This window comes from Dipodomys ordii, unplaced genomic scaffold (genome assembly GCF_000151885.1).
Source record: "Dipodomys ordii isolate 6190 unplaced genomic scaffold, Dord_2.0 Scaffold151, whole genome shotgun sequence".
NCBI lineage: Eukaryota > Metazoa > Chordata > Mammalia > Rodentia > Heteromyidae > Dipodomys > Dipodomys ordii.
Window position 1 is genome coordinate 4,249,626 of NW_012267367.1, and position 24,973 is coordinate 4,274,598.

Here is a 24,973-nt window from a genome sequence, read left to right on the forward strand (position 1 = left end):
AAATACATAAATGCATGTACATAAAGAGGTACATTATAATACAATGATATTAGTTCTAAATAACTGCCATTATAGTACTCCATCACTATTTCTTGTTTTGGAGTGGAGTAATTAGGAAGCCCTTGGTAGTGGCTGTGGTATTTGGGTTCCATCTTGATTTGTGTGTTGTGCATTAGAGGGATGGGGCATGCATCCTAGTGACAGATACTTAATTTATTATAAGTCAAATCCTACTGTATTTAACATTACTTAGAACTTTCATGAACATGGAAAGCTCCCTTCCTGGGTCTCATTGATAAATATATAAAACAAAAGTATCATTATTCATTTTCTAAGTGCATGTATATAAAGTAACTTCAAGTTTGGAATATCAGCATTAGGTAGTTGTAAACATGCCTTGTTGTTCAGAAGTTGCACACTGAGACTAGGATACATGAAGCTGGGCAAGTTTGGGGTCAGCTCCCACCCAGAGTGGTAAGGACTGGAATCAAAAGTAGATGGAGAGATGCAAATATACACCATTATCCTCATAAGAAGAATCTGTAAGAATACAGCCAACTTTTCCTCCAACCCTTGCCAACTTATCTAGCATGTGAAAATCTCAACCATGTATAGAGTGACTATAATGCTCAGAGCTCTGCAAACAAGCTTCTATGAAGTTCTGTCTCTTATGTCCTCCCACCAAGAATAGATCTAAGTAAAGGAAGAAGGGGCTAGAGCTGAAGGGAGTCAGCTTGTCCTCCATGAAATAGTTATTTGTTGAGTACCTTCTGTCTTTCAGACATTGAGCTAATGCTGGAAGGCAAATACCACACATTCTCTGCCAGCAAGAATCCCTTGTTTTCCTCCAAAAGACAGCCATTATCCTCCAGGAGAGAGATTACTAAGCAGCCACACACACACTCACACACACACACACACACACACAAGATAAATAAGGGGTTAGACAAAAGGTGCTTGAGAGCAATATTCAACAAGTGACTTGCTTTGTAGGGCTGGACTTTGATGTTTGCGACAGGGCAATTATGAGGACTGAGACTAATGTATACATGAAAGTATATGATGCTGATGTATAGGCATGTCCTCAATAATTCTTCACAACAAAACACAGGGACTGGATCCATGGGAGAGAACCCACCCATATGTTTTTATACCAAAGTCTTATAGTCTCTGCACACACAAACCATCTAACACATGTATCTTTCTATTCCTGCAGTGGTCATGGTTTAAAAAAAAATGAACAATTGTAAGGGCTAATTAGTGTTATGGCTACATAAATTAACAATACCTGTGCCTCCTCTTTAGGAAATGAGTCAAATAATTGAAAAACGTTGAAAGCTCAAATGCCAATCTCAGCTACTGCAGCCATCCTGGTCACTTCTTGTTTTAACAAATGGCTTCATGATCAGTGCTCATTCAGATTAATAAAGAGGAATTTTAGGTTTCTTATTTCAGTCTAACATGTGTAACATATGATCATTTTGTCAGAAGAATTTTAAACACTCAAGTATGCAAAAAAATAAAAATAATAATGTTACTCTAAACTCACCAGGCCAAATTGACATTTTTTGGTGTATATATTTTCAGGCTTTTACAGATATTTGTATTTACAAAAGAAATGCTTGGTTATTTCTTCTGTTTTCTTAGTTTATGTTCAACTTTTTATTTTTTTTTATTTTCTTCTGTTTCTCACTTTTTTAAGGAGAGGCTACTTTGGTTGTTTGGTCTAAGTGTTCCTTTAATTTTTTCCTTTCTCACCACCTCACCTCAAGAACATGGAAAATACAGTAGCAGCTATAAGTTTCTCTGTTGATTCCTTTCAAATTTTTAAATAAAAATACACTAAATAGCCAGTGCTGGTGGCTTACCCCCATAACCCTACCTACACAGAAGGCTGAGAGGCTGAAATATGAGGATCACAGTTTTATATATACTCTATATAATGTATATACAATATCTGTATACAATTCATATATATATGATTTATGTATACATATATTAAGTAATGATAATCATGTTTTTAAATTATTTTCTAAGCCTGTTCTTCCAATTATTAATATTAAGAAGGAAATGATCCACTGACTCATCTAAATGAAACCTCCCACCCTTTCCTTCCCTCAATGTCCCCACACACCCCTTCCTCTCTATTATTGTTATTCCTTGAGATTTCCATCCCAATTAATAGTTGAATTGTTAAATCATATAATTACATCTTTTGTTTCAAGGCTATTATTTAGTCAAGAGCCTGTGGTTCACACCTATAACCCTACTGGGTTATAGTGATGCAGGGGATGGGATGCAGAAATCTGAGGATTATAGGTTGAAGTCAGCCCAAGTAGAAAGGTTTATAGGACCCTTATCACCAATAAACAGCAAAAAGCCAGAAGTGGAAGTGTGGCTCAAGTGGAAGATCACCAGTCTTGAGTGAAGAAAAATAATCCAAATAAGAGCCTAAAGCTCTGAGTTCAAGCTCAAGTATTGGTAAAAAGAGAGAGAAAGAAAGAGGAAGGGGAGAGAAGGGGAAAAGATGAAGGAGAGGAGAGGAGGGAGAGGAGAAGAAAGAGAATGGAAGTAGGAGAGGAAGAGAAGACTATGCTATCCCTGAGCTAGAATGTAATGAGCAACAATTAGCATATGCTAATTATAGGTTTGGCTATCAACATACAGAACCTATAAAAATGGATAAAACCTATAAAAAAGAATGAAAACATGTCATACTCAGTCTACATATTGAACATTGAAACTCGATCTGTCAACTTTAGGAGACATTTACAAACTCTGTCCATGCTGCTTCAGCTCATCCTGCCGACACTCTTGCTCACATTCCTGAGCGTGATGGGTTGAGCCCAGGGACCATGAGGGCCACTTAACACTGTCCAGAAGTCAGAGGAATGTACCTCATGACAAAATTATTATAGATTCTTCGGTGATATACATATATGTTCTATTCAATAGAGGTTCTATTCAATACTTTCTTTTTACTATCCGAGAGTTAATTTTAATAAAACTTCACTTCATTTTTCTGCTATCTTTTTGCCTCGTCCTCTGTCTGACTTTTATCCTTTAAAAAAGAAAATCTAAGAGACTATGACTACTGATTTGTTTCCAGAATAATGCCATTTGAAGTACCAAACAAGTCAATCAGTGCACACCTATTTGTTGGTACCAATGTCATAAGATTACTACAGAACTGCATCTTGAGCATTGAAAATGGATAACAAAGATGAACATGTCAAATATTCTGCCCTGAAGAAGCCACCCATGTTAGAAGAGATCCTAGGAAAGCAAATCATTCTGATAAAATGTTATAAAGAGGATAACACACTGGATTTTCAGAGGCAAGAGAGAACCAGGACTCTTTCAGGATTTTTTGCAATACAATGGGAATTACTTCTTTAGGAAATTTGTTTCAAAAACAAAAAAATTGAAAGCCCTTGCCTCTAGAAAAATCAATAAGTTTTACATTCTGAGCAATCCATTCATGTAGTTCTTACACAAGTGCCTTCACAGAGTCAATCTGCCTCAACCAGTCACTGAACTGTCAGTGCATTTGTGGAGATCAAATAATGTTTATGGGCCACTGTGGTCACTTCATGGAAAGGGTCCAATAGTTATTTTCTACTTATTTCCTTCCATCTTGTATTTGCTTCACTGTAAATGTAAAACAAAACTAATGAATATGACATTAACTATGCCTAAGCATTTATTTTCTACTAAGTGGTATCATGTGGAAGACATCCCCACACACAAAAGATTGGAGCATGTAACCAGAATAACCAGTTCTGCGTCTTGCTGTCCCTTATGAATAGTAAGTACTTTACAGAACATGTTGCACCCATTTCCATAAAATATCGATAAGCCAGGAAAACAATTTCAGGCCATACAGAATTAAATTATTTCATACCAAGATAAACCCTTGATCCTATAAAGTAGCAGCTCCTTAGTTGGCCCATCAAAGTGGGAGGGGGGAGGGACAGTGATATATGCTAATTAAATTCTTTGTAAGTATACATTTGTAAGTAAGTAGGGGTGATTCTCTTTTCTCCTTTTGGTACTGATCATTATCCTAGAACGCTAAAGTAACATGGGTCAGTAAGTCAATCAGATCAAAGTATGACCAAGGATATACTCTGGGTAGAAAAATAGGAACTCTTCTCCAAGCCACCCCCTTGCCTGAAACTCGAATGTAAGGACTCCTTTAAGGAAGTGACATTTCACCAAGTACCCTTCAGTCCTGGCATTTCTACACCCATTCAGATTCTGGAATAATTGTTTCTACGTTCTTTCTTCTTATTATATTTTTATTATTTTTAAGTAGTTCTACAAAGGGATTACCATTCTATGTGAGTTTATAAGTACAATGCATCTTGATCAATATCACCCCTTTGATCATTCTCCCCATTCCTCCCAACCCTTTTAATTTTTCTTGTCTCATAGAATATGCATTGACTATTAATGGCTGCCTTTTTCTTTCCTCTCTTCATTTGTCTATCCCCTCCTCCTCTTGACCTTTTTCTCTCACATCGCACATGCCAGCTTCCTGGTACTCATTTTGATGGACTATGAGTTTTTCTGAGGAATTACACCATTTGAATTCTTCCCTACATAAACCAGGCTTTGATGAATACTTTTGTGCACACTTGCATATGACCCCATATGTGTTCACTTCTATAATAAATATAAATTAGATCTGACTTCACATTGAGGCATGTATCCTTTTCCTCTCTGGACTTGACTTACTTCACTTTACATACTTTTTTTTCCCAAGTCCATCCATTTCTTTGTAAATGATGTTATATCAATCCTCCTAAATTCTCTATGAGAAAATTTAGTTGTCATTTGTATTTCAGATCTGTGCAGTTGACTGGCAGCTATCATAGAGTTAATCTATCCTCCACGTATAATTTACTTACGTGTATGTGTGTGTGTGTGTGTGTGTGTGTGTGTGTGTGTCCATCCAATTTGACACAGTGGAACAAGGTGCTGTTTTTGAGAAATTGAAGCACCAGGTGTGATTAAACAAGATCAAACATTTCATTCTCTCTTTAATTTCACATCAGCCTTCAGCAGCTGAAACCCTGCATTCCTCTCATGGATTCAGCATCACCATGCAGTGGCAAATATTTCCAAATTAATCTGCCCTGCTGGGCCATTGTAAGTCAAAACTGGTTTTGCTTCCAAATTTTGCAATATTGCTAGGCTCAATTTATTAATTCATTTATCTTATCCCTAGAGGGTAAGACTTCCAGTACTTGTACAGCATTGGTATTCCATTTTCACTTAAAGGAATTTCAGACATAGGCTTAGTCTAAGGATAAGGTCTAGGTAGGGGAAAAGGGGAGAGGCTCGTCAAAAGGTATAAACTCTCGGTATCAGGTGATTTGGAGGCCTAATGTATAGCAAGATGAATAATAATAATATTATAATATATACAGCCCTCTGTACCCTTGGGTTCTGGATCCACAGATTCTAACTGTGGAAAGAAAGCATATAATTTTTCCTCATTATTATTTCTTAAACAACATAGTATAAAAACTTTATATAACATTTACATCATATTAGGCATTAATTGTAACAATCTAGAGGTGATTTAAGTATATGGGAGAATGTTACATGAAAATACTCTGGCAATTTACATAAGTGATGAGAGTATCTGTAGATTTTGGTATCTATGGAATGAGGGAAGGTACTGGAACCAATCCCCCATAGGTACGGAGAGAACAGGGTACTTTGTTAAACTTGTTAAAAAAATAGATAGTTTCAGTTTTCATCTCACATACACACACACACACAAACAACTATGAAAGGTGGTGATGGGTCTGCCCATTAACTTGATTTGACAATCATTTCAGTGTGTACATATATCCAAATACCATATTGTCTATCTTAAGCATATACAACTTTTATTTCTCAATAAGACTGGAGGGAAAAAATTATTGTAAACTTTCACAACCTCTCCTTACTCTTCTCTCTTCCTCTTGTTTTATCTATTCTTCTACATATCTGTATTCTCATCCCAACTCTACTTCTAAGATTAGGAACTGAGAATGATATTAATATAGTTCCCTTTGCAAGCAGATCCTAAGAGGGTATAGACATTCTGAAGCTGTTAAATAATTAAGTTGGATAGGAAAGCAGTTCTGTGTGTCACACTTGTTATTTAGCAGCAGGAAACTTGGACCAGCAAGAATCAAGTATTACTGCTAAGAAGCAAACAGTGGCAAGCTCAGAAGGGAATGCCATCCAGATGCAATCCCTAGGGAGAGACTCTTCTAGCCACATGTGTTCTTGCTTTACACCCGGAGGCCAGTTACCATCACCAATGACGAATCACCTGCATAGCATGGCAGGGGTTAATCCATTCCACAAATACAAGATACAAATACAAGTACGCCCAACTGCCATTTCCACCTGATCAATCTTTATGCCCTTTTTAATGATCTCATCTCTGGTTGTAACTCCATGCTGATCTGCTCTCCTCTACATGACTCCATTACTGTCTAGCCAAGTCGAATAATCTGCAGCCCATGAACAGCATGTTCTTTCTTGTGTCTGTGCCTGTTCGTGTGTCTAGAGAACATGACCCTCTTCTTCCCCCATTGAACTGCCTAGTTTCAAGCCAAATATCAGATAATATATTCCTGGTGTCTCCTCAGCCCCCTCCCCAACTCTAAATTCACCGAAGTCTCTTCATTCACCCTTGATATATGGAACCTTTTCAGGGGTTCAGTCATATTTTACTCATTATGTTGCAAACCCATTGAGGTATAGTGGGAACTGAATAAATATTTGTTGAATTCATTATTATGGTTGAATGGGGTCCATATGTACTCATTTTCCCTTTATGTGATCTTTGTAAGACCCACAAGATATCCATTAAATAGCCAGCGGTGAAATCGTGACATTTGTAATCTTGGTCACTTTAATTGTAGTGAAAATTAACACCCTCCATGTATTCATGAAAATCGCCTTCCCTCTGCGGTGTGCTTTTTACTAAGAATAGAACCCCTTGGAAAAATTCAGTTGGAACTTTTAGAAGTATTAGGTAGTTCTTTTTGAAATTATTTCTGGAGAATTACCAAGGTAGTTCTTTCCTTACTGACCACAAATTAAAATGTATTTTAAAAATAAGGAGAATAAGAAACAGATTTATAACTATGAAAAATAGACCTGCACATAAATATAAAATAGGCAATTGGCCAAACTGAAAGAGCCATGTTTGGTTAGTTGACTTTAGGGTAGGTTCTCCTACTGTTAAAATGTTTTCTTTTAATATTTTGTAACTTATCCTTGATGGGAAAAGTATTAAAAAAGTAAAACATAACTTCTCGAATACATATCTAACAGACCCTTTATTAATTATTATTATATTTAAATAGTTGTACAATGGAATTTCAATTCAACGTGACAAGTTTATGAAAACACTGCATTCAAGAAGTGTGTGTGTGTGTGCGTGTGTGTGTGTGTGTGTGTGTGTGTGTGTGTGTGTGTGTACATGATGATGTTACTGGAGTTTGAATTCAGGACCTCATTCTCTCAGTTGGATTTTTTGCTCAAGCCTGGTGTTCTACCACTTAAGCCACAGCTTCACTTTAAACTTTTTACTGGTTAAGAGGAGAAAAGAGTCTCATGGACTTTTTTCTACTCTAGCTGGCTTAAACATTTGCAAATCCTTAGTTCTTTTTTTTAACTGAGAATACGGTACAGAGGGGTTACAAGTACATGGCAAGGTAATGAGTACATTTCTTATCAAACATTGTTGCTTCCTTCTTTGTTTCCCCTTCCCATCCCTTCCCATTCCCCCCAAAGTTGTAAAGTTTGTTTTTTCAACATAACACCTTGTATATCTCATTGTTGCAATGGGTCCACCTGTATCCCTATTTAAACAATTTGTTTTTTCCTTTCCCCTCCACAAAGTGTATACCAGCATCAAATACAGTGAAAACAGGGTTTATACCATGGGGGAGGGACATACAAAGCAACCCCCTTATCTTGGGGTTCATTTCGTCTAACATCAACTTATCTGACTGTTTCTGCTTGTCTCAGACATATACTAGTTCTCAACTTCCCGAGTAGTTTAGGATTATAGGTATGAACTACCAGAACCCATCCCAAAGAGGTTTATTAACATGAGAAAACAAGTGAAAGACTTTCCCTGTGCATTCCTTGTAAATTTTCCCTAGGACTTTTTTCAGAAAGGTATTCATTTGTTCATTCAACAAATACATATTAAATGTGAACTGTACAACAGATATTCTTCTAGGTTTTTCATTTTTCTGTATTAATGAAAATGATGACAAAATTTTATAGCCTCTCTTACCTCTCAAAACTGTTTTCCTTATATCTATCTCATTGTCTTATGAAGTAGATGAAGAGTGTATATTAGTCAAAGAAATACCTGCTGTTGTAACAAATGAGTTCTAAAAAGTTAGTGGCTTTGTTCTTTATCATTCTGCATTTCTTGCTGAAGGGTGAAGGTCAGAGAATGTCTGTTCCAGAGTCATTTAGGGATCTGGCCTGAAAGTGAAGGCCCTGGAGCAGGTAAAAAGAAGTGATGAATACTACTGCCCCTGCTCACATTATGTTGACAAGACCTTAGTCACACAGACACATCAGCCTGGAGGCAAGTTTGGAATTGTAGTCTAGATTCGTGAAAGGAAGAATAGGTTTAGGTAGATAGTTAGCAGTGTCTGCCACAGCAAATATTTTTAAATTGCCATTTGTAAGATGAAACACCGAAGGCTCAAAAAGGTTGACTTGAGTCAAATCCTTCCATTAAATATAAACAGCAACAACTAGATGTCTGGCTTCTGAAAATTAGATCAATACCTTTCCATCACTTTGATAGTAAGTACTGGCTGGGTTAAAACATTACCTGTGAATATTATGTATTGTGCCTATGAGATATGAACTACTATTATAGACTAGAATTTTATGTCCACGTCTTATTACACCACAGGAAAGAGAGAGGATATTTTTAGTACTTGAAGAAAGGCTAAATGCTACCTTGTAAATGTTTTAATGAAAGCAATATTTTTACCTCTCCATTGGCCCCAGAACACGAAGGAAAGTACACCAGTAAAGTCCTATGCCCACATAGAAAGTTGATACCCTGCCTAGAAGCATGATGTAACCAGGGACCTCCCTCCTGTCCTCAGTTGCTCTCTATCTAGTGACTCATTAATGAATAGTTACAGAGTTGCTGACAGTGTATCGTCACTGGGCTATGGAGAGGATCAAGCCAAATACATCCCCCCAGCCATCATGGAGCCTCATGGCAGACAACTAGCGAAAAGAGTATGAACACTAATGAAAAGTGCTAAGAGACAATAATGGTGGGAGGCCTGTTTCAAAGAGACCTTCTGTGAGAGCATTTCCAAAGAGAAGTATAGAAGCTGAGTCCTGGTGAGTGAGAACTCAGTCATATGAAGAACAGGGCAGGGTGGTGAGTCTTCCAGACAGAAGAACAGAAGGAGAAGCTATTTGGAAGAAAGACAAATGTGGTACTTGCAGTAACTAAAGAGTAAGACTAAGGACACTGAATAGTAGAGACTAGCAAGACATGAATAGCTAAAGTATTTTTACTTAACCTTCGCAACCACCTACAAGGTATATTACTATTAACATCTCCACTTTTTCAATAAGAAAATAGGCATGGAGAAATTATATGGTTAAATGGCCAGTTAAACTGGCCTGTCATACACTGAATGAATAACCAAAGTCTGTCCCTACATTGGTGCATTGTACTCTGATATGCCAGAACAAGACTTGAAATTTATACTATATATATATATATATATATATATATATATATATATATATATATATAATATGAATGAAGAGGAAGAGAATCAGGAAAGGAAGCATGTACCTCTCTTCCCTTAGCAAGGAAGTCCTAACACGATCCCTGGATTCTTCCTTCAACAAGAAAAACAGAATTTCAAAGAGATGATGAATTTTGATGCAACATTTTTTTCTGAAATTAAATGTATCTTTCCATGTTGAATCTAGATACAAAACAGTAATACCCATGTGGCTTTGTCACCAGAATCATTAGGCGCTTTTTTGTTTGTTTCATTCTGTTATGTGCCAGTCAGGGTCTGGATACTGTCCCATACACATTTATTTTTATTTTTTATTTTTGCTCAAGGCCAGCACTCTCCTCAAATTCCATCTTTTTGGTTGCTAACTGGAGATAAGTCTCAACAGACTTACCTGCCCGAGCTGGATTTGAACTAGGATCCTCAGCTCTTATGTTCCTAAATAGCTAAGATTATTGGCATAAGTGCCCAACCATTAAGGTTTGTTCTTTCAATCATATATAGTAGTTGTTGAAGATAACTTGACATGTGATTTACACTTCAATTTATGATAGTTATGATTCTTAGCAAGAAATGCGCTGATAAAGATACACATATTTTTTATCACCAATTTTTTGTTTACTTTTATGTTTGTCAATATAAACAGTTTATTTTACAAGTTTATTTTATAAGCTTATAACATAAACTACTTAAATTTTCCTTCTTGCATTTGGAAACATTCTTGAGAAGGGTTCCTTAGGCTTCAGCAGACTACCAAATTAGGCCATGGCACTACAAAAGCTAAGATCCTTCCCCTTCATCCTTCCTATGTTTAAGCTTGGACCCTCCTTTCCCACGTTGCCATGTATGGAGAGTAGTCCAGAGAGGAATGTCTGTAGTCTCTTGTATTTCATTTGTCCCACTGTCCAGTATTTTCACTCATTTACTCCAGATGTGTTTCACACATGGTCACTCTGATATCACTCAGGACTTCCAAAGTTCAATCAACACTCTTTGGTATTTTCTTTCCCTGATACTGGTAGAATTTTGCAACTGTCAACCACTATTTTTGTCAAGTGACATTCTTAGGCTCCATGCTTACTTGAATTTTACTTAACAGGATCCTCATCTACTCACTGCCTTAGAAATAATGTCTGGTGTTCTTGGTAAAGGGCATCTACTGTCCTGACATTGGCTGCATCTACATAATGATGGTAATAATAACAGTCCCGGATAGCTTCTTTTTGGTTTCATTCCTGTTTTTCCAGCTATCCAAATATAATGTTAGTCTTCATATCCTAGACCTGTCGGACCAGCACATCAAAGTAGAACTTGTATATTGTCTCACCTACCAAGCCTACTCTTCACCTATGTTTTATGATCGACAGCAATGTTTTTTTAATCCCCCAAGGCTGCCTTCCATTGCCTCCTCTCCCACCTTCACTACAACTTCTCTGAGACACACAGTTCCTGCTGGTTCATATTACTAACGAAGTAGACTTTTACTGGTTCACCTAACAATCACGTGTAGGACTGGACCAGAAATAGAAATTCTAAATCTAAGTTGTCTGAGTATGATACCAATGTTATTTTCATTATCTTCCTCTAGGCCGCAGCTTCCACCAGGAATCTGATTGCTATATAAATTAAAAGTTTTTTTTTCTTCTCCTTCTCAGCAAGGAATGTGTTAAATAGCTTCTTCCATTGGTAAACTAAGGGCTTTTTCATCCTTCCTTGATTGGAGCAGGATAAGGAGAGGTGAGTTCTTTTGGAGTGAGACTGTCCCAGCTGGCTTCTGCCCTCAAGAGCTGGAAAGCTATGAAATCTTTGGTGGTTCTTCAGACATCTCTCACCCCTATCCTCATTGCTAGAGTTTCTCACCCATGAGAAATGCACCTCTCTCCTCCTACAAGTTTGTGTTTTCATGGACTCACACTTCCAAAAATGTGTCTAGCTTTCCGTTGAGATGTGTTTTCTTTTCAGTGGCCTTTTGGAAGAGACTGAAGCTTCTCATACCAGATTGCTTTGCATGGTGGCCCAGATCTGGCCCACAGGAAATGCTAATGTGTGACAAATTTGAGAGCAGACATCAATGTCCCCAGCATTTAATCTACCACCAGAAGAGTGAGCAACTCACAGGTCTGTCTCTGTGGATGCCTCACTTTTCCCCAGCCCCAGAGGTAGGCCATCTTGTTTGAGCCTCCTTTGCAACAGTCTCACCAGACTTGGGAAAAGAAACAGAGCCGCCTTTGGCTCTCCCTCAAGCAAAAACAAGCACTTTAGGGAGTAAAGAACTCCTGCTCAGATTTCATTTCAGAAAGCTGCTTCTAAAATTTTTTCACTGAAACATCACACTGTTTACAGCTATATTAATTGTATAGCTCACTGGATTTTGGTAAGTCACTAGAACACAGATCAAACTCATTACTAGCAATCCAGAAGCTCTCTTCCTTACTACCTTCAGTACCTACCCCCAAAGAGTAAATACAGTGCTAGATTCTGATAGCAAAGAATACACTCATCTGTTTTAGTAAATTTAGTATATATGGAATTACACATTATATCCTATGGTATCTGCTTCTTTCACTCAATTTTTTTTGTGAGATTCATATGCATCATCTACATTTTTAGAGCACTCATTCCTGTAAACCACAGTGAGTAATAATAACAAAATTCACTCACATCTTCCACAGTGCAGGGATATTCAAGCAAATTCCAATTTGAAATTTCTCTATAAAAGTATCTTTGAATATAACTGGACTTCTCATTAGTGGGCCTCTTCACTCATACACTTGATATAGATTAGAAGCTTTATTGGACCACAGGGTAGATATGTCGTTTGCTATAGTTTCCATAGCAGAGACAACCCAAACTGGATGGCTAAAACAATCACAAATTGTTTTCTTCTAATAATCTGGAAGCTATGAATCTGAGATTGAGCCATTTACGAGGTTAGTTTCTTCTGAGGCCTTTCTCATTGTCTTACAGAAGGCCACCTTTCCTGATGTTTTCACATGGTATTTGCATGTTCTGGTCCAAATTCCTTCTCTTAAAAAGATTATAGCCAAGCTGGGCACCAGTGGCTCACGCCTGTAATCCTAGCTTCTCAGGAGGCTGAAATCTAAAGATCGGGTTCAAAGCCAGCCCAGGAAGTGGCACTGTGGCTCAAGTGGTAAGAGGGCTAGCCTTGAGCTGAAGAGCTGAGGGACAGCACCCAGAGTTCAAGCCCCATGACTGACAAAAAAAAAAAAAGCCAGCCCAGGCAGGAAAGTCCATGATACTCTTCTTTCCAATAAACCACCAAAAACCAGAATTGGTGCTGTGGCTCAAGTGGTAGACCTCTAGAACTGAAGAGCTCAGAGCAGCGCCAAGGCCCAGAATTCAGGCCCCATGACCAACAAAAACGAACAAACAAACATAAAACTCATTGTATCCATATTGTATAAGTACCCACCCCCAAAGACCTCATTTTAATTTGATGAAGTTTAAAAAAAAAACTTTGCCTTTAAGTACAGTACTAAGCAAGATATTAACAGATGAATTTGGGAGAGCATACAAATAGGCACAATCTGAAGGAAACTGCTGAGTTTTAAAAGTTCCAAAAGCTTATTTATTCTCTGATTCCATGTACATAATATTCCTGAAATGTTATACAGATGGAGAACATACTAGTCAGTTGCAGGAGTTATGGGTGGGAGAAGGGAGTTAGGCTGGTGGTGCAACATCAATTATGCTGAGGATGAAACAGTTCTGTATTTGACTTGTAGAGATGATTCACAATCACAGGTGTGATATAATTCCATAGAAGCATAGAAATCACACACATGTGTACACACAAGAAAAACCAATGTCAGCTTCCTGGCTTGGGTATATACACAACTTCCTCATACTCCTGTGATTTCCTGTGAATCTATCATTCATTGCTCTTTTTTTTCTTCTATCTTTCTCCTTTTTATTTTTCTCTTTTTCTTCTTTTCATAGTATGGGGGTTTGAAATCAGAGCCTTGCCCTTGCTGGATTAGTATTTTACCAGTAAGCCAAACTTTTAGCCATTATAATTCTTTCAAAATGAGGGCTGGGAAGGTGGCTCAGTGGTAGAGCACTTGCCTTGCATGCCTGAGGCCCTGGGTTCGATTCCTTAGCACCACATAAGCAAAAAGAAAAAAGCTGGAAGTGGCACTGTGGCTCAAGTGGTAGAGCCTTGAGCTGAAGAGCTGAGGGACAGCACTCAGGCCCAGAGTTCAGGCCCCACGACCAGACCCAAAAAAAAAAATTCTTTCAAAATGAAAAAGCAATATGAGAAAGCTGCTGTATCTTCCAACTTCAGGTTTCCCTTGGCAATAGATATACATCATCCTTAATGATAGCTGGGTTTCATTTTAGTCTATAAAATTTATAGCTTTAAATACTTTATTAGACATAGAAGAAAAATGCATAGAAAATACCAAGCCTATATTTGCCCCTGCCACTTACTTTTAAGTTGATAGAGTTAGTGACACCAGGAATGGGATCTGTAGATTTGCAATGACATTCTCTTTTCCATTTTTGAAAGATGAAAGACAGAAATCCCTTGAAGAAACGTCACCTTTAATCTTCGGTAAAAATTCCGAATTATTTATCACCCTCTGATCCCCTCTCTCCTTCTTGTGTCTCGCTCCTATCCTCCACATCACTCTTTCTACATAACAAGCTACATTCAAAGCTAGAAAATTGTTAACTATCATCAGTCAAAATCTTTATAAATTTGAGCATTCATTCTTTCCATTAAATCATCACTTAGAGAAAAAAATCAATAAATGAGACCACAAGAGTTGTTCTTTGCCAGAGTGTGTGATCTCCCTCTTCTGTTTCACCTCTACCTTAGCCACTACCTTCAGCCTGATGGAACCAAATTTCTCTTTGAAGAAATGTGCTATGCATCCCTGTCAACTATCCCAAAATAACATACTTTTTACAAAAAAGAGAGAGAATTCTTTGTTCTTTTCCTTATACTTCTTAATAAACCCAGCAATATCCGGGTTGCCAGCAAAGCCGCCCTGCAGGTAGATACCTGTAGGAAAGGGGGAAAGATCAGCAGGTCTCACATTTGCATCTTGGAGGAACTCCAAAACCCACAGCTCAGCTGTTGTAACTGTTGTTTTGTACTTGGCCAAGTGAGGAAATGCCAGTGAAGAAATGCCAGAGAACCTTCTCTCCACTTATAAATGAACAAATTGCCCTCAGATTATCTAATTTTCCTCCCTGCTGCTCTCACACCTGCATGCCATCAGTGATTTGAGCTTCTTTGTCAATACAAGGGGAGAGCATACGTTGGCTTACACTCTACATGGATTTCTAGTTTGTATATTTGTGTATTGATGATAGAAAAATGTCTTTTATCCAGAGGGAGAGACTATTATAATGATTTTTGTACCAATGACTCTTGATGGAAAGGAAAACCTAACATCCATCTTTTTAGAATTCTATACTGTAATGCAATCCCAAATATACAAATTACAAATGTTTTCTTCCATAATTTTTAATCACTAATTTGATTTGGTCTCTTTAAGACTTTTTAAAAAGACTTTTTTAGTCTTTTTTAAGACAAGATTCCTTACTCGTATCTATGGGGATATTCCTAGTTCACCTAGTGCTAAACCAAAAGGACTAAGTTTCCTTGCTTCTTTGTACTGCAACTGATAGTCTAATCTAGCAAGAGTAAGAGATTTGAAGTTAGCCCAGACTCTGAGCTTAGCTCTGATTGTTGCCAGGTGATTTTTTTGGATGATTTTTTTTAAACTTTCTGAAACACAGTTTGACCAATGATATATCTTAGAAGAAAAGTGTTCCAATAAAGAGCATATCAGATATTATGCATTAAAATGCAAAGAGCATCTCCTACAAGGGTATTTACTCTGTAAATGGTTTAATAGAAGCTATAGTTGGAGGTGATGATGGTGGGAGCAGGAATACACACACACACACACACACACACACACACACACACACCAAAGATTAGAAGAAGGGGAAATTAGAAGAAGGGGAAATGAGAAAAAGGGAAAAAGACCAACATTGAACAATATTCTAGGACAATATGTAGAATTAAATGCCATAAGTGCTGTATGAACGTAGAGAAAAGGGTAAGTATACAGTGGTCATTCATGAGGTGAGACCTCATCTATGTGTTGATGGTATAATGGTTGACAACAGAGAAGGCAACATAGGATGGATTTGACAGGTTTTGCCAAAAGGATTATGAAATGTTCACAAAGAGGTTAGAAGCTAGGAGGAAAGAAGGAAAGGAGCCACAGAATCCATAATTTCCTAGTCATATGGCAAGAATGAGGGAAGAATAGCCAAATATTCTGAGCAGCTACATAACATAATGAAAGTAGCAATTGCTAAGGATTAAGAGAAAGTATGAGGAAAGGGAGAGGTCTGTGAGGGGCAGTGAAGTAATCCAGATATGAGATGGTGACATTAATATAAGAACTGTAGATCCCAGGATCCCAAAAATGAAGAGAAAATAGAGAAGGCAGGTGTGTTTCTTAGGCAAAACAAGATTGGAAAGGCCAACTGCTTTCAAGCTCAAATACAGGAAGGATACTAGAATGGTAGTACAGACAACCCCAAGAGAAGATGGTTCTTTACCCTCTAGACATAATGCATTTGAGGTAATAGTATGTTTTTAATACTTGAAATACTGTTGAAGATAAGAGTATATGTATCCAAGAGAATTAAGTACAGGGGGTTCAAAAATATGATGGTAATTATTGAAGTCTAGTAGAAGGATGTTTTGTCTAGATAGAGAATATTGAAATTTTAGGTCACACAGAGAAAAGCTTGCAGTGTAGCGTCAGAGAAAAGAAAAGCCAACTAAGAAAATCAAAGAGAGGTATTTCTTCTGGTCAACTTCCTGAAATACCTACCTAGATTCCATGTGACAAGAACCTCGACATTTACATGTTTTCAACCACCTAGTCCTTCTTTAGAATAAATGCAAAACTCTAGGGTGAGTCTAGTAGAACTGCATCTTTCAGAAACGCTCAGAAATACAGATCAGCAGTTGTATTTCAGAGTACATTGTATTTCAGATAGTGTCTCCAGTCTGTGGCCCCACTCAGCTCTGCTGTGGTAGCCCAAAAACTTAGTCATAAATATTGAGTAAATGTGTGTTGAACACTGTTCCAGTACTGTAAGGAACTGTGAAGATGAGCTGTGAAACCCGAGAAAGGTTTGAGAGGTTGGAACACTGCCTCAATAGCACTCGGGAACACTGAGAGCTGGCCATGGGAAGGTTCAAACAGACCTCTCTGGTGTGGGGGAAGAGACTGGAAGGCTGCTCCCCCCTCCCTTAGTGCTGGAGACCTTCAAAGAGCTGACAGCTTAACCATGGGCTCGATAAGTGGGCATTGTGTATGGACTTTCTCTGGGCAGCAGTCTCCTGTCTCAAAAGAATAAGGGAACCAGTGTCACTCACAAACTCTGCTTTAGCGCTGATGGTAATATTGATCGAGATGCTTTATGTTTTGCATGTATCCATGGTAACCTTCCCTGTGTGAACTCAAATAAATATGCTTGCTTGTGGGGACTCAGGGGCCAAGTGGTGGTGAGCCTTGGGACCCCTAGTCCCCGCTGACTTTCTTCTCTTATTGCTCTATCTCTGAATTTTCTAATTTTCTTTAGCTCTAGTATCCCCCCACCCTGGCTGGTTGCAGTTAGCAATACAGTACAACATGTGTAAAATAAGTAATGGGTCCTATTTGACCCACAAACAGTCTGACGATCCTTTTCCCAGAATGTATATGACAGTAACCCAAGTCATGTCTTCTGGCATTCTAAGTATCTTTTTGTGTTGCTCCATATTTAAGAGGACATGGAGTACAATGAAAACCTGTACATGCTGTTGCCTCAGGTTATATTGTCTATGCGTGCAATATTACACCTGGTGTTCCTCTTTTAATAAGCAAGCACTTGGCATACATCTGAAACCTATTTTGAGCTATTAGGAAATTCAGAACTTAGCTGAGGTGCTTTGTCACTGGAGATATACCAAAATGTAAAATATTCAATGCCCACTGAGAACTAATCATGCTGCTTTAATTTACAGAACACACCATGATAATGATACTTAAACTCGGATGCATCAGTTTAGTGGCAAATCTTAAGTAAAAAACCAACAAATATGTTCAGTATACTAAATACCATGATAGGATTGAGAAATGGTGAAAACTCCTTCAAGTTCTGATTATTTAAGGAATGCCCCTTTGAGTCATTTAGTTCAGTGTCCCAGGCATTCTCTGTATGGGTCACAAATGAGCTGTCTTCCACTAGCAACTGGGAGTCCTTAGAAGGCCTTGAATTCCTTTTGTTTTCATGAAGACAGTCCCTGTCAAGAGAGTTTCAGCAACAACTTAGCTTGCCCATAAACATTCTGTTAACTATTCTGTAATTAGGATTATAAAGGCATGAGTATGATTGAACATTCCACTTCAATACCTCGCACGAGATTAGGAAACTTCTCAAGATAATAGTTCCTGCTTATCATCAACCAGCAACTTTTTCAACTCAGCATTGATATTTCCAGTGAATCTGACATTCAATAATATCTTTTCTAAATTTTTTCTTTCAAAGTCTCTTTAATATAAAAAGAATAAATGGCATAATATAAAGATCAAAGGGTTGAAGTCTATACTTGGGTAGGAATCTGATAATAGCTACTAAGTCCTGTTTCATACTCATTAAGGAATTTGCTAAGTATTCCTGATCCTCACCTTTGTATTTATAAAGTCAGAGCTGACTTCATAATGCATTAACATTAACATAATGACACTGTTTTAGGCATAGAAGATAGAAAACATGGAAATCACTCACGCTATCTCAAATAGACAGTACCATGGGAAATTAAGTGCTTACAAAATTATTTGAAAGACTGAGAAAAGTCCAAGCTCCTGGCTAGAATCCTAGAAAAGGCACCTAATCAAGACCCTCTTTGTGTCCTGTGTGGGCAACGGCCCTCTCTACCTCAATAAGAGAAGTGAGGATTCAGGAGACTACCAGGGAAATTACTAAAGTCTGCAGCGAGATCATCTTAGCAGCAATCCCAGGGTCAGAAAAACCATAGTCATTACAGCTGCCTCTATCCACAAATGGAATTCTTTTCCTGCTCAGAGCTAAGCGAAAAGAAAAGTCAGTGTTCCTGCAATTGTGGATGTGTACCCCTACTTCATTCATTTACAAGGTATCCAATTGCTGAATCTACAAGTGAGCTGTAAGAGCATCTGTAAATGTAGTTCTTTGGCTTTACAATCTCTTCAGTGCAGTGAAGCACAGAGAATCAGAAAGAAGCAGATGTCAAACACTACCTACTCATCAAGATAGAGAAGCAAGAAGATCAGCAAATGACATTAGTCTAGGGAGGAAATATGAAACAAGAAAACAATGCAAAGTAGACTGGCAGCCCAAAGGAAAGAATGACTATCTTGTAACTAGAAGTAATACCTCGCCTGGCATAGTAGTGCACACTATAACCTCGGGACGAAGGAAGCTGACGCAGAGACACCTTGAGTTCAAAGCTAGCCTGGGTTATATAGCCAAAAACTTGTCTCAAAACACAGACAAACAGACACATGCACACGTGTGCACACATACATGTACATACACACACACACACACAAAACCTGTTTTCCCTATATGTGGACTCAGTGTGTGTGTGTGTGTGTGTGTGTGTGTGTGTATGTGTATGTGTGTGTACATTTTTTTCAACATTTTAACTCCTTAGTCTTGGAAGCTTCTCTGTAATTTTAGTCATGTTACTTGATTTCTCTGAGTCTCATATGGCTCACAATAAAACAAAGGTAACAATAATAGTTGTGCAGGTTTGTAATAAACATAAACTAAGATGGTATCTGAATAATACAGCAGAGGCCCTGGCATACAGTAAACACCGGTTAATCCGTTCTCTAATCTGCCCCTCATCTGGGTCAGCTCTTGTACTTTACTCATGCGTTGCCCGGAAGTAATGTGTCTCATTGTGTGTTCCACAGACCATGTGCTTCACAGGCATCTGGGGTCCCTCTCTATAGACAGTTCATGCCTCCACCCTGGTCCAAGTAAATCATAAGCAGAAGGATATGAATCTTCCTTTCAGACAAGTTTCCCCAAATGATTTTCATACACAATAAAGTTTGAGAACCACCATCTTGGAAGTCCATATTTCTAATTGATGTCCACTTGGGTGACGTACAGGTGAGATTTATCTGCACTTGACAGTCATTACGTGCAGTTACACTCCATCAGCTCCTTGAAGAGGGGCCATCAGACCAAGCACTAATGGCCTGCCTTGTGATGTTAGGTCACGCTGATTCTCCATTTTAGTGACTTTATTAATACCCAAGGAACAATGTTCCTGGGCTTTTAATTAAAAATTCTCTATCATCCAGACTTTAATCATTTTTCCACATTGGATATCAGCTTGGATTTTAAACACCTCCCCGCCCCATTTCAAAAAAAAAAAAAACCTTAATAGGCAAAGCATAAACTGTTAAAGGGATACAGCTTTTTAAAAGCATTACAGAGAGAATAGGCCAATTCTGAGTTTAAAACAAGAACAGACCAAAGTTGAGCTATGATCAGAGGATCAAGCACCTTTCTGTAATTAAGGAAAGGTACAAGAAGAATCATCAGCAGTCAAAACTAAGCTTATGATGGGGCCCTAAGTTGTTTACAATTCACCCTAGCTATAATAAACATGGACTTCAAATAGTAAGAGCTTGTACAAAAGAGAGTTTTACTTGCTATTCATGTAAAATTTCAGAGGTAGGCAAAGCAAGGCTGGAATGGTGATATAGCTCCACAGAACCCTCAAGGACTCAGATTCTTTCAGGCTTTTGGTCCAGGCTTCCCTAGAATGTGGCCATGTTCCAGTGTGGAACTCTAGAGGACATATGGCACTAAGAAAGGGAATTACGGCTATTCTTTTTTTCTATTGTATACATGATGTATTCAGGGGAACTTGGAATTACTGCTACAAGTTCTATAGATTAAGAAATAGTGAGGGATAGGAAGTTGACTCAGTGGTAGAGCGCTTGCCTTGCATGCCTGAGGCCCTGGGTTCAATTCCTCAGCACCACATAAGCAAAAAGAAAAAAGCCGGAAGTGGTGCTGTGGCTCAAGTGGTAGAGCGCTAGCCTTGAGCTGAAGAGCTGAGGGACAGCGTCCAGGCCCAGAGTTCAGGCCCCACGACCGGACCCAAAAAGAAAAGAAAAAGAAACTGAACTTTCTGCTTCTAATACAATAATTGTCAGTGAGATTCCTATTAAAAGCACAGGTGTCCACCACTGGTATTTCTTTAAGAGGAATTTAATGTATGGAATGGGCAACACAGCAATAAAAGAGTTGAATATCCAAACTTGACAAACAAAGCGACCCAGAGATCTGCAATAGCAGGATGTTTCTACCTCCTCTAGTGCTGAAGGGACAAAGCCTGTTTTCCCTACACTTGAACTCGGTGAACTAGAGCCAGAAGGAGATGTACCCATTGCCAAAGATGCCACCAGAAGCAAAAACGATAGAGGAAGAAATACACTGAGTTTTCTCTTGTCTCTCAGTCTCCTTCCAGAACCTCACACTAGTAGAAACTACTTAGAGTGCAGGGTGCAAAGGAGCCTGAGAATGTAACTTCACAAAAGGAGTAGTAAGAGAGGATGACTGCATTTGAAAACAGTCTAGTGATTGGAGCCTCATTCAAAACCAGATAGTTCACCTGGCTCAATTGCTAGCATTTGAGAACTTTCTGGAGAAAGTGAAAATTTTTCCAAGCAGAAGGAAGTCCTTCTATTAAAAGCAACAACTCTAGGAAGGTATGTGTCCAAGGTTTATAGCAGCATTATTCTAAAGAGCTAAAAAGTAGAAACAACTCAAATATCTACCAAGAGACACGATTTAATAAAAATAATATGTAATAAAATTAGATATAAAACTGGGTAAAATTATGGTACATATCCTAACACAAGTGAAAGGAAGGAGGCACAACGTGAGAAGTATTATGGTTCCACTTGTCAGAGGCACTTTGAATGTCAAATTTATAGAGACAGAAAGTTGAATAGGAGAGGGATTTTCTGGGCTGAGGGGTATAGAGCAATGGAGAGTAATTCTGTAGTGGACATGATAGACTTTTTATTTTGGGTAATGAAGAGGGTCTGAAAAACAATAGCAGTTAACAGTTGTAAAACACTGTGAACATACTGACTGCCACAGAAAGTAGTCATTTTTAAAAGATTAAAAGAGTAATTTTTAGAATAAAGTATTTTACAGCAGTGGTACTCACTAGACACTAGGTTGAACATAAACTATACTACTGTGGGCAGGGACGGGAGGGAAAAACAGAGAGAAAATGAGGGAAGAGGTTACATGGCTCAAAAAGAAATGTGCTCATTACCTCACTTATACAATTGTAACCCATCTGTATATCACCTTTACAATAACAATAAAATATATATTCAAGTCAAATAGAGTATTTTGGAAGCTAATGCATAAAGATGAAGTCTTTTTGCTTCCCTTCTCAAATGGACTTATTGATTGAAAAACTCTTGATGGAGGAGGTGTATGTTAGTAATGAAACAAGAGAAGTCAACCAGTTGGACAAAATAGTAAGCTCAAAAGACTATAAGAACTTGAAAACAAAAACTCAGCTTCCAAGATTTACTGAAAAGTCTCCATATATTTTATGGTGGAGGAAGTATCTCCTCTTTCCCCAAACTGAACTTGATATGATGGGGAAGCCTGAGCATAACATAGAAAGAAAAGGCAAGACCAGAATCAGGAGCTGGTGGAATTGAATGCCATCTCGCTTTATGGAGTGCCTAGAGAACAGAAGAAGAAGACAGAACCCAGAGGGCCCAAATGTATGCTCTGAAGGAGAGAGAGAGGTGGGAAGTTCAGGATCTGGCTATCATGTTATCATGTCATAAAGGAGAATCAACCTAGGCTCATGGGGGGTGTCAAAGGCACTCCATGAATGACATTGAGGATACGCATCTGGCTGCTGGTTTTTACAGCCAGCCATGGGGAAGGTCATCTTCCCTTTCCCGTGATGAGATGAGGAATTTACACTGGAATGGAATGAGCAGAACCGTGTTTTCTCTGTCTCTCCATTTGCTTGCTCGACAGAAGCAGTAAACAAACCCTATTCCCAGATCTATGCTGACAACATTGATGATGGCGGCACACAAATGAGGAGGTAAACAAAAAGCCATGTTAATTTCAAGCTCCATTAGAAACACAGGCTGAAAAAAAAAAAAACCCTAACATCTGTCGAATAGAAAAGGTCAAAATCAGAAGGGAAAGTAACTTCCTTTTTGAGATCCTAAAACAGTCCTCCCAGTAATGAAAGACATGGAGTGTTTTGTTTCTCCTTTCACTTTTGTCAGAATCCTAAAACAAACCCCCACTAAAACCTCCTCAAATCAGAGATGTGAAGGGTGAAATAGCAGCTAGATGTTCTTCCTCCTGAGAAAGGAATCCATACAGAATTGGGGGAGGGGGATCACGGGGGGGGGGAGACAGGTAGCTACAGGATTTCATTCCAGAGCTCTCATGTATTTCTCTTCCATATAATAATTGTTTTTCATTTAAAGAACCCTTAATAGGACATTATCACTTTAGCAAGATTTGTAAGTATTATTCTTTTGAAGAGTCCATCACATAAATTTTCTGCAACACAAAATTGGCATAGCTATGTGTCAGACAGACCTCTAGCTCTTTAATCCCTCTGAAGAACATATTGCATACCTGTGATTGAGTTTAGGAAATGCACACATGTCCTTCTCTTATAGGCCTGCATTGATGGGGATGGTACACAAATGAAAACAGATATATCCCTTGTAACTTCTTTTGAATGTCATGGCATAGATCATGCTGTGTCTTTGATGATAGATGAGTCATTTGTAAGTTTAAAGCCATATGTATTAACTTCCTATTTCTCTTCATGTATTTTGTATTAGTGAACATCACATATGGCTTTTTAATGTTCTTGTGCCAGATGCCTACTTGCACTTTGATTTGATATATGCAAGAAAAGATACATGAGACATTTCTTCATAAGTTTGGGCCAATAATAGTCACTGATTCTACCCCACCTGAAGAAAAAAGATTGGTAGTGCTATGGATTTTTTTCACATTTGTATCTGGATTTCATGAGCTTATGGTAACTTTCCCCCGCACCCTCCCCCCCAAAAAATAAGGTTTAAAGAATCAAACATGGAGATGGGAGGGAGGGAATGGGAGAGAATGAGGGAACAGATGACACTGTATGAAAGGAAATGTACCTATTGCCTGACATATGTAAATGTAATCCCTCTGTATATCATCTTTATAATAACTGTAATTTTAAAAAAGAAACAGAATGCAATCAAATCCACTGTTGCACCCCTAAAAGCTAAATAGATATTTTTGGGGGGTCCGGTCATGGGGCCTGAACTCTGGGCCTGGGCGCTGTCCCTCAGCTCTTCAGCTCAAGGCTAGTGCTCTACCACTTGAGCCACAGCACCACTTCCGGTTTTTTTCTTTGCTTGTGTGGTGCTGAGGAATTGAACCCAGGGCCTCATGCATGCAAGGCAAGTGCTCTACCACTGAGCCACCTACCCAGCCCCTAAATAGATGGTTTTAACACATATACATTTCACGAACAATAGACTTCTCTTTTGAGCATGAAAATATAGTTATTGCTAAATGACTTCCCGAGACTGAACTCCAGGTATTAGTTATAGAGCAAAGTAAGATATTGTAAGAAACTCTTAAAGGACACAGATCCTGCCCTGGATTTAACTAACATGGAACTATGCAGGATGGCATTTGTTATTTTTACTTTGTTTCTTTATTATATATCATCTTTAATGAAGCATTCTCCCAAATGCTTTATGTAATCTAGTCTTGCTTTCTCTACCAATGTTGTAAACTCTTTGAGATCAGCGTTAATGTGACACAGTGGACACTCAATAAATATCAATGAGCTTGTGAGCAAAAGAAATAAATGAATGTGACTACAGATATAGATGCTACCATTCTTGGTGTGAGAAGTGATTTGAGAGATTCAAGAAAAGAAAACAAATGAGGAGGTCCTCTATTCTTCATTGGAGGGCATCCAAACATTTCTCTGGCTTCCATGGATAAGAAACAGCTTTATCCACCCCAGG